The sequence below is a fragment of the Brassica napus genome, chromosome C1 (assembly GCF_020379485.1).
Source record: "Brassica napus cultivar Da-Ae chromosome C1, Da-Ae, whole genome shotgun sequence".
In the NCBI taxonomy this organism is placed as follows: domain Eukaryota; kingdom Viridiplantae; phylum Streptophyta; class Magnoliopsida; order Brassicales; family Brassicaceae; genus Brassica; species Brassica napus.
In genome coordinates, this window is record NC_063444.1 from 37,560,207 (window position 1) to 37,572,054 (window position 11,848).

General features: G+C 34.8%; 1 pseudogene; it reads left to right on the forward strand.

Moving 5' to 3' along the window:
- Positions 1 to 322: 322 nt before the first annotated feature.
- Positions 323 to 4,583, forward strand: LOC106347032 (annotated as a pseudogene).
- The last annotated feature ends 7,265 nt before the right edge of the window (positions 4,584 to 11,848 follow it).

The window sequence follows — 11,848 nt, forward strand, 5'->3', positions numbered from 1 at the left end:
TATCGTTACGTTACCACACACAACACATTCTTCTTCCTTTAGAACAGTCTTTTTGTCTCACATTGAGCTAATCTTAAGTATATTTTTGCATTATATACATGCACAGTCAAACGCACCTTTTGGAACATGCAATGCTCCTCAGTGAGCTAAAGTTCGTTTTAATATGACACAAACCTTGTATAGACGGATACAAAGTGAGGAATTGTGGTGAACCTTCTGCAACGGTATCTTATCTCTTTGATAGGTAGGCCCAAATGATATTGGTGGCCACAAATCTTGCGTGGAATATTGATACCTTTTGTTTCCACAAAACTTTCTTTCTTGCTTATTCCAGTCAGTCAACGAAAATTGATGTTAGTATGTACGCATAGCTTCTTTATTAATTATTCCTCCATCATAAAAAACTCTGTGATCTTGATCCTCTCTTCATTATACTAATGGATTCTTATGTTTCCCTTACCACCGTTGTTGCTGCTGCAATATGCTTCTTGGCGCTTTTCGGTACAATTTTTTTCAACAGAAAATCAAGATCCCATCAAGAAAACAAAACAATGGCTTCTTCTTTAACTCTTTTGGATCCTACGTATTCTTTTCCACACAGCTGGAAACACCATGTCTTCCCAAGCTTCCACGGAGAGGATGTCCGAAAAAACTTTCTCAGCCACATCCTCAAGGAGTTCAGGAGCAAAGGAATCGATCTATTCATTGACAATGATATAGAGAGAAGTAAGCCGATTGGTCCTGAACTAATAGAAGCTATTAAAGGATCGAGGATTTCTATTGTCTTGCTCTCAGAGAACTACACTTCTTCGACATGGTGCTTGAATGAGCTTGTGGAGATCATGAAGTGCAGAGAGAAGTTGGGGGCAAACAGTGATTTCTCTTTTCTATGAAGTGGATCCAACTGATGTAAAGAAGCAGACCGGTAAGTTTGGGAAGGTCTTTAAAAAAAATTGTAAAGGTAAAACAAAGGGCGACATCAAAATATGGAAACAGGCTTTGGTGGAAGTTGCCAAAATCGCCCGTTACCGTTCAAGAAACTGGTTCGTCGTCCTCTTAATTCTCACTTGCTCTTAATCTTTCTAACATATCAACCTCTATAGCTTTGTAGCTTTTAAACAACAGCCATCCTGGATAGATACTTGTTGCTTTCTTTCTTTGATCTACAATTATTAGTATGAGAATATCCAAATACTAGTACATATGTGCTATTTTTTCATAACTATAACGGAACTATTGATCATTCCCTTGTTCAGGAAGACTGACGCAGAGATGATTAAAGATATTGCCACTGATGTTTCATACAAGTTGAACCATTCGGCACCATCCAGTGATTTTGACGGCTTAGTTGGGATAGAATCTCAGATGACAAAAATAGGATCATTGTTACAGCTAGATTCGGATGAAGTGAGAAAAATAGGGATTTTGGGTCCGCCTGGGATTGGTAAGACCTCCATTGCTAGATCTCTATACAATCAACATTCCCAAGATTTCCAACTGAATGTCTTTATAGATAATATCAAAAGAAAGTATGTGATACCAACTTGTTCTGATGACTACAGTGTGAAGTTGTATTTACAGAAGCAGTTTATGTCTCTACTAACCAATGAGACAGATATCAAGATTCCACATTTGGGAATCGTCAAAGACAGGTTGAAAGACAGAAAAGTTGTTGTCGTCCTTGATGATGTGGATCGGTCAGTACAAGTGGAAGCCATGGCGAACAAAACTTGTTGGTTTGGTCATGGGAGTCGAATTATCGTCACAACACAAGACCGAAGGGTTTTAAAAGCAAGTGGAATCAACCATATACACAAGGTGAAATTACCATCATATAATGAGGCTCTTCAAATGTTCTGCATGTATGCTTTTGATAAAAAAATGCCCTAAGGATGGTTTCAAGGAGCTTGCTTGTGAAAATGTGAGTCTTGTAGGTAGACTCCCATTGGGGCTAAGGATTATGGGCTCCTATTTTCGGGGAATTTCCTAGCGACATTGGACAGAGGCACTTCCAAAGCTAAAGACACACATTGACCGAGATGGAGAAATTGCAAGCATTTTAAAGTTCAGTTATGATGCCTTAAATGATGAAGATAAACATTTATTTCTTCATATAGCCTGCTTTTTCAATGGTGAACAAGCTGATATAGTGGAAGGCTGTCTAGCAAAATGTTTTTTGGATGTGACACAAGGGCTTCGCGTCTTAGCTGAAAAATCTCTCATATCTATGGAATCGAGAGCAATACAAATGGCTGAGTTGCTAGTCCAATTGGGAAGAAAAATTGTACTAAAACAATCTGTTAGTGACCTTGGTAAACGCCAGTTTTTGAATGGTGCAGTTGATATCGGTGAAGTACTTAGTGATGATAAAGCCGTAAGTTTTAAGGATGGTATTCTCAGTACAGTCCTCTCTATATATTTGATATTATATAATAACTAACCATCTCTATTGATGTTCCATTGGGAGTTGTTTTACAGGATTGTAGCAGTGTCATAGGAATCGATCTTAAAGAGGAGGAGGACATATCATGTACAAGTGAAAGATCCTTTGAAAGATTGACTAATCTTCAATTCTTAAGAATCAGTGGCAATGGCATCAACACACAAAGTCTGAACTACATATCCCAAAAACTTAGAGTACTCGTGTGGTCGGAGTTCCAGATGCCAACTTTTCCTTCTAGTTTTAATCCAAAGTTCCTAGTCAAACTAGAGATGCAGTTTAGCGATCTTGAGAAATTGTGGGATGAAATTCGAGTAAGCAATACTTTATTTTCAGAAATAACTGTGCAAATTAGGCTATCTAACCGGACAGTTCTATTATGTGTTTAATACTAATTGTATCAATGTGTTGGTCTTGTGTGCTTCCTTTATTTGTCATTGCAGCCGTTCAACAATCTGAAGTGGATGGATTTAAGTGATTCAGACAGTTTGGAAGAGCTTCCTGATCTCTCGACTGCCACCAATCTCCAAGAATTGGATCTCAGTTTTTGCTCAAATTTAGAGAAGCTACCTTTCTCTATTGGAAATGCAATTAATCTCTGAAAATTGGATCTCAAATCTTGCTCAACTCTTGTGGAACTCCCTTCATCTATTGGAAATGCAATTAATCTCGAAGAATTGGATCTTGGTGATTGCTCAAGTTTGGCGGAGATCCCTTCTTCTATTGGAAATGCAGTTAATCTGAAAACATTTTTAATTTTTAATTGCTCAAGTCTACTGGAGATTCCTTCAACTATTGCGACCATCACTAATCTCAAATCTCTTCGTCTCAGTGGATGCTCAAGTTTGTTGGAGCTTCCCTTCAACATTGAAACAGTCACTAATCCCATGTGCATTGATCTCAGGTGTTGCTCAAGCCTAATGAAACTCCCTTCTTCTATAGGGAATGCAATTTATCTTCAAAAACTGGATCTCAGTCATTGCTCAAGTCTGGTGAAACTTCCTTCCTCTATTGGGAATATACTTAGTCTCGAAGAACTGAAACTCAGTTATTGCTCAAGTCTAGTGGAGCTCCCTTCTTCTATGAAAAACCTTGGTAGATTGTCGAATTTGAAATTAGAGAAATGCTTGAAGTTAGAGATTCTTCTGGCCAACATCAACTTGGAATCTCTCGGATATCTCAATCTCTCAGACTGTTCTTTGTTGAAAAGTTATCCTAAGATTTCTACAGACATTCAAGAGCTTGATCCATGGACCGGGAGAATATCTAGTCTACAACGACTTGTACTAAGCGGAATGAAGAAGCTGGTATCACTCCCTCAACTTCATTAATTGCTTCAAACTAAATCAAGAAGCGATAGATCTAGCCATCCTGACGCTGACCAACCAATATGCAGTATTTCCCGCTGCAGAAGTGCCTCAGTGCTTCACTTACCGATCTTCTGGGAGTTCTTTAACTGTGAAGTTGAATCAAAAGCCTCTTGGTATATCAACCAAATTTAAGGCTTGCATCATATGTGCTGATGGGAACGAAAATGGCATTGCTGATGGGGACGAAAATGGCATTACAGATTTGGTACAAACTGTATATTGTAGCATCACGTCAGAAGGGAATGCGCTCACTGCTTGCCATAAAAGAGCAGGACAAGTTGTGAAGGGGCATCTATACATATTCGAGGTTGAGGTTGAAACAGAGGAAATGACTTCCACGGAGCTTGTTTTTGAGTTCCTGGTCGGCTATTGGCATATTTACGAAGAGAGAATAAATTCAAAAACATGGGAGATAAAAGAATGTGGGGTACTCCAGCTCCAGGAGGTCCCTTTATTGAGCATCAGAGTAGTCAATGAAGATAATGAACCTTCATACACTGAGATCGGAGACAAACCTTGGAACCCAAGTAAGACAGAGAAGCGTCAAGAGAAAAAGAGCAAAATCACTGGAGCTTCTTCTGGAATATGATATGGTGACAAGAGACTACTTCCGTTGTGATTACGTTTCATATTTGAGTCCCAAATAAAATTTTACTTCTACCTCCTGAAATTTCTTGTACTTTAGTATCTTTCGGGTACTTTCTTGAGTATGTAATAAACAGCAAAATTCTCCACCAAGAATCAATGCAGAGCATCAAAGTTTCAAGTTTCAAGTTTCAACTAGACAAAGAGAACATAAAGGTGTCATTTATATCACAGGAGAATATTAACGACAACAATTCTGTAGCAAGAACACAAAGCCTCAAGATGTTGCAACTTTTGGAATTGGTCTATATGGGAACACAGAGAGAAGATGAAACGTTTCATTTAGCAAATTTCTGGCTTTCAATTTCATTATCATCATTCAATTACTAGAAAAACAAAATATGATAAACTAGTTCTGAAGTAACAAAACATGCCGCCATAATTCAATATAAATTAATACTCGAAAAATTAATTATCAGTATAATTTAACAAGTTTCACCAGTCTCGAATTGAAAGAATGTAAAAATATTACTCAATTAAATCAAATAATATATATTTTGAATCTTATATAAATATATGATCTCATTAACATCATAAATTAGTAAATGATATGTATAAAATTTGTAAAAATAGAAAAAAAAATTCACTTTTTGATTTTTATACACAATGAACTTTGTTTTTCACTACAAGAAAACATATTTATTACAAGGGTCATATTCCTTGTTAATTCGTTGTAATAGAAGGGTTACAACGAATTAACAAAGAATAGCGTTTCGTTGTAAAACGTCCGTCGTAATGCAAGATTCGTCGTAACTTCCATGTAACATTTACGACGAAATAAATTCGTTGTAAAAGCGAAAGAGAGTATTTCGTCGTAGTTTCGTAGTTACGTTTCATCGTAAAAGACTCGTATATTTTCCTTGTAAAGTCGTCTTTAAGTACTTGTACAATTTACGACGAATTTACAAGTCTTTTAATGTAAAGTCCTTGTAATATTTACGAGGAATTTACAAGTATTTCCTAGTAAAATCCTCGTAATCTTTACGAGAAATTTACATCTCATTGTCATATTATTATATTATTATGAAATATTCAAAATCAAAATATGTAATTTATAAAATAAAATATTGAAAATTAAAATATTTTTTAAAAAAAATATATAAATGTCATAAAATAATATTCAAATTAATAATAGAAAACAAAAAAATTGAAAAATAAAAAGCTAAGGGAGAACGCCATCGAAGTAGTTGTTAGAGGTGTTTCTTCCTGGAGAGTCTCGTACTTAATCTATGGGTTCCGTCTCGAAGAGTAGGATGAAGTCGTCCTTGTGGCTTCATTGATGAAGCTTATTCATACCGTCAGTTCCATCTTTTTAGGAGCCACCTTGAAAAAAGAAACATATTAATATAATTAATTACATAAAATTATAAGAAAATAAAATATATTTAATTTTTTTAAAAAAATATCTAATCAGTCGTTTAAATGCCTCAACCTAATATTTGAATATAGTTTTGTTACCTAAAATTACCACCTAAACTAACCACCTAATCTAATTAACTAAACTAATTACCTAAACTAACCACCTAAACCTAAATTAATATTAAAAACAACATACCTTTTGAGAGAAGGAGAGGTGTGGTTTGAGATGAATGAAGGAGGCATTCCTCATTCATGTTTCGAGTTTATATAAGAAAACAACATTCCTCGTAAAGTCGTCGTAATTTTACGAGGAATCTACCAGGCCCGCGTTTTTAGTGTTACGAGGAATCTACCAGGTCCGCGTTTTTAGAATTACAACGAATTTACAAGGAATATTTACGACGAATTTACAAGAAAAATTTTACGACGACTTTACAAGGAAAGCTTTACAATGAAATTACAAGGAAAGCATTACAACGAATTTAAAAGGACACATGTATTACGAGGAATCTACCAGGCCCGTGTGTTTTCTATTACGATGAATTTACTAGGACTATATCTGAAACCCCGAAAATCAAATCCCTAAACCCCAAAATCTCTTATCTATTTACACCATACCCTTTTACCATATCATCCCCTTTATCATATTTTTTCTTAAACCCTAAACTCCAATTGAATCCTTAAAACGCAAGTTATAAGTACTATAATCAAACAACCACTTGATAGCAAATAATCAAATTATTCTGTAATCTCTAAACCGAGGGTATGAAATGAAGTTAACTTGCTTGGCTTGAGAATGCTTACAACAAAATCAGTTTGGTAAAACAGCTTAAACACGTTTTCACCAAAAATAATGGTAACATGTTTCGTGAAAAAAATCCTTGTAAAGTTACAACGAATTCACAAGGAAATCATTACAACGAATTTACAAAGAAAGAATTACAACGAATTTACAAGGACACATGTTTACGACAAATCTACCAGGCCCGCATTTTTAGAGTTACAACGAATTTACAAGGGAGCATTACAACGAATTTACAAGGAAATCTTTACAACGAATTTACAAGGAAATGATTACAACGAATTTACAAGGACACGTGTATTACAAGGAATATACCAGGCCCGTGTTTTCCATTACGACGAATTTACTACGACTATATCTGAATCCCTGAAAATCAAATCCCTAACCCCCAAAGTCTCTTACCTATAACCTCATATCCCTTTTACCCCATTCCCCCATTCTCCCATTTATCCTATTTTCTCTTAAACCCTAAACTCCAATTAAATCCTTAAAAGCCAACAAATAATTATTATAACCAAACAATATACACTTGCATTAAGTCTTAAACTGATTTATATATTTTTTAAAAATATTTAAAACATATATTACATCATTCTGAATCATTCGAGTTTTCAACAATATCAGTACAATGATTATCATCGCTTGCATCGAACTCTTCTTCACTTTCTTCATCCGTCATATCGTCGAAAAGATCTTCATATTGACGGTTATCCATATCAATTAGAAGGATGTCATCAGTTTGTTGTTTAGATACTTCCACTTCAGTGATACACACTTCTTCTTGCAAAAGTGATTCTTCTCTAGCAACTATTCGTTCACGAGGTGTAACTTTGATAGCAGCTAATCAAGTTATTCCAAAATTTCTAAACCGAGGGTATCAGTTTGGTAAAGCATGCTTAAAACACGTTTTCACAAAAATTAATGGTAACATGTTTCGTCGTAAAAGCCTTGTAAAGTTACAAGGACTTTACAACGAATTTTCTCTTTCCTCGTAAAATCGACGTAAATTTACATGTAAATTACCACGAAACATTTTCCTTGTAACTCTACTACGACTTTACGACGAAATTCAGTTTTGTCGTAAAATCGTAGTAATTTTCTCGTAAATTTACGAGGAATATATTTCCTCGCAATTTTTTTTCGTTATAGGCATGTTTTCTTGCAGTGTTTAATTTTCCATAATATTTCAAAATATTTTGTTCTTTTTATCATATTACGTTTAAAACATATTTACATTTTACGTTACATATTTATTACCACTAAAACGTGCCTATAACGTGGAAAATTTTTTTTCGTAAATTTACGAGTAAGTTACTATGACTTTACGACGAAACTGAATTTCATTGTAAACTCGTTGTAAGGTTACTTGGAATTTTTTTTGCCGTGATGTACTTGTAAATTTACGTCGATTATACGAGGAAAGAAAAATTTCATTGTAAAGTTCCTGTAACTTTATAAGGCTTTTACGACGAAACATGTTACCGTTTTTTGGTGAAAGCGTGTTTTTAGCATGCTTTAACAAACTGATTTCGCTGTAAAATAATTGTAAAGTAGATGTTACAGATTTTTAAAACTCTAGTAAATTTATTTCCTTGTAAATCTGTTGTTATATCCTCACCTACCAAAATCAAAAAAATTCTATATACAGTAAAAACTCTATAAATTAATAACTTTGGGACTTTAATATTTTGTTAATTTATAGAGTTATTAATTTACAAAAATATTCCTTTTAAGATTTTTTCTATTGTAATATATATTCACCTAAAATAAGAAAAATATTTGATTTTAATGTATATACATTAATTAACATTTTGAAATTTGACATTTATATTAATTTTAATATATTATTTAGTGTATATAAAATATGTTTTGTAGGATTTAAATGTGCTTTTAGATATAATTTTACTAAATCTCATCAAAATATATTAAATGTTAGGAAAAATTATGAGGTGAAACCCACCGAGATCACGAAGGATGTATAGGATGGCCTCATCGCCTATTGGAAGCTGCCAAGCTCGATCGATAAAGCCAATAAGTGTTCCGCTTCCCGTAGGACAAAGGATGCGGATGGTCATTTTCCCATGGTTTATACAACCGGAAAAAACTCCACACCGGGGTCCGTCTAGAGATTGCAAGTTTTATTTTTAATATTTAATTTCATCTCTTTTATCTTATTAATTGATATTAATAATTTCTTTCTGTTTGTAGGCGGAGAAGAAAGGAGTCTTACCATCTCTGGCTTATCTATTCAAGTTTACTCACGGGACTTCAAGCAGACTTTTGTAGATCCACGGCCGGAGAAGATTTACCATGACGTGACTGCACAGATTGAATTAAGAGTGTGAGACGTAGCTATCCCAGCAGTCTCCTGTTGGATTACCTGTCAAATTGTCTACAGAGGAGGTGGACAAAATTGTCTACAGAAGAGGTGGACAAAATCTTCGTAGAGGTAAATTTTAAAAATTTATTTAATTTATTTAATTAATTATTCTTTATAATATTAACTAAATTTATATGTTTCTCATTTTTTCAAGGTGTCTCCTAAAAAGAAGGGACGGGCGGTGGAAATAAACTCTGTCAATGAAGTCGCAAGGGCGAATTCTTTCTAGCATTCGAGAAGGAATCAGGAGAATTCTCAGATGCAGGCTCGAATGGATGCCCAACAGGCTCGCTTGGAATCCCTTGAGGGTCTTCTCGGCGTTATGGTGGCTGGAAACCTGCTTCTGCAGAGAGCGTTAGACTAGAGACGACAGAATCTCGGGACGCAACATCCTCCCCCCCCCCCATCCCACGGATCAAGTACGAGAATCTCCGGGAACGAGCCACCCCAACAATTACTTCGACGACAATGTCTTCCATTAGCTTTTTTAAAAAATTTCTCGCTTTGTATTATGAATTTAAATATTATTATATGACATTTATATATATATATAGTTTTCATATTTTAAAATATTTTATTTTATAATTTAAATATTTTTAATTTTTTAAATAAATTAAATACATCAATGAGATGTTAATTCTTCGTAATATTTACAAGAACTCTACAAGGAACTACTTGTAAAGTCCTCATAAATTTTACAAAGACTTTATATGGAAATACTTGTAAATTCGTCGTAAATGCTTACAAAGACTTTACAACTACTTCCTTCTCAACTCTTCGTAAAATGTACAAACAGTTAAAGACGACATTACAAGGTACATAGAACGTAATTTCAGCTAATTACATTCGTAGAATTCATCTATTTTTTGTCGTCATTCGTAAAATTCATCTATTTAAAAAAAAAAAATCAATATATTTTGATAATATTTTGTAAATTAATTTATATCTAAAACAAAATTTAAATTCAAAAAAACATATTTCACGTACACGAAATTATATAATAAAAATAGGAGGGTCTTTCTAAAATTTAATTAATGAATATATGGTAAAATAAAAAATGACACTTTTGTAAATTAATAATTCTATTAATTAATAAAATATCATAGTTTTAATATTATCAATTTATAGAGTTTTTACTGTATATGCATTATTTAAGTTTTAGTGTTAGTAGATATGATAGAAATAGTAGTTCACGAATTCTACCGTTGTTCAGATTATAGCGAACATAGCAGATAATATACTCTACATCGGTAGACTAGAGGCCATTACGTAAAATCTACGTCTTATGAGCTGCAGATATATATGTAATTGGCTGAAACAACAATCTACGTGCCAATACACTAGATTGGACTTTCTGTTATCTGTAGATCAAAAATTAAAATTTTGTTTTTGTATAACTTAGGTCAGGAATATCCTAAATCCAAAATAGACCAAAAAATAATTTATCGCAAAGGGTCAATGAAACTGCTTTTTGTTCTATTTAGCAAATGTTTCAAATTTATATGACCCAACAATTATATCATATCATACGAACTACCCTTTTATATCATGCTCTTGCTAGGATCACTGATTTTCAACAACGATGTTTCGTAGCTATCAAGATTGTGATAAGCTTTTCCGTTTGTCAATATATCTGACTCTATTTTGAGAACTCTTACGATCAATAGAAAAAATGGATGTCAAATGGTAAAATATGAATAACTAAATAACAGTTGCTCTATATCGAAGGGTGTGCTTAGTCGGTGGTGTTGGCGTGTGTCAGTGCTCCCGGTGGTGGCTCGTGAAGGTTTGCGGTGTTGCATTGTAGGTGAGGGCATCTATGGCCTCCCCAAGGCGGTGCGCTCCGATCTCTCTCCCATTCGTCATTCCTCTTCTCGGTTATTTATTTCCAGCCTCGCCATTAAAGCTTGGTCGACTGGTTTTCATGGTGATTTGGTCTTGTTGATTTTTTTGTGGGTTGATCCATTGTCACCAGATTTTAGACATTATCGGCTCAAGTTAACCGTGCTCCGGTTCTCGAAGGCGGTGCTAGGCAAGGCTGTGGAGGTTAGCGTGGTCTGTATTAAGGACAGAAGTGCCACATCGGATATTAGAAGATATCATTAGTAATATATAAGATAGATGAATCACTCCACTAATCACCAATTGGTTTTAGGTTGGAAGTTCATAGAGCCGTGCGAAGAAATTTTGATAGTGCAATTTGACAAAGAAGTTGACACAGATAAGTTCATAACACAAATTTTTAATACATAGACTAATCCCTGGACGACTAACTGGACGACCTTCTGGACGACTTAATTGAAGGTCTTCTGGAAGACTAAACACTGGACGACTAACTTGAAAGTCTTCTAGAAGAAAAAACTCTGGACGACCTTCTGGACGACTTAATTGAAGGTCTTCTGGAAGACTAAACATTGGACGACTAACTTGAAGGTCTTCTGGAAGAAAAAACTCTGGACGACTAATTGAACGACCTTCTGGACGACTTAATTGAAGGTCTTCTAGAAGACTAAACACTGGACGACTAACTTGAAGGTCTTCTGGAAGAAAAAAACCCTGGACGACTAACTGGACGACCTTCTGGACGACTTACTTGAAGGTCGTCCACGTCATTTCTTACATTGTGGTTTCGTATGGCCAATTTCCTTACATTTTGAGCATCTATAAACCCTGTGTTGCTTCCGGGGTTTGCGTGCTCTCATCCTGGATAGCTCCAACCAAGATTGCCATCTTGATTTCTTCTCTTTCCGGACCACGCTTTTCATCCGGAGGAAAGCATGTGCGTTCCTCAACTTGTTGTCCAACACAAGGATATATATTCCCTGAGTATCCTGCAAACAGAAAATCCTTTG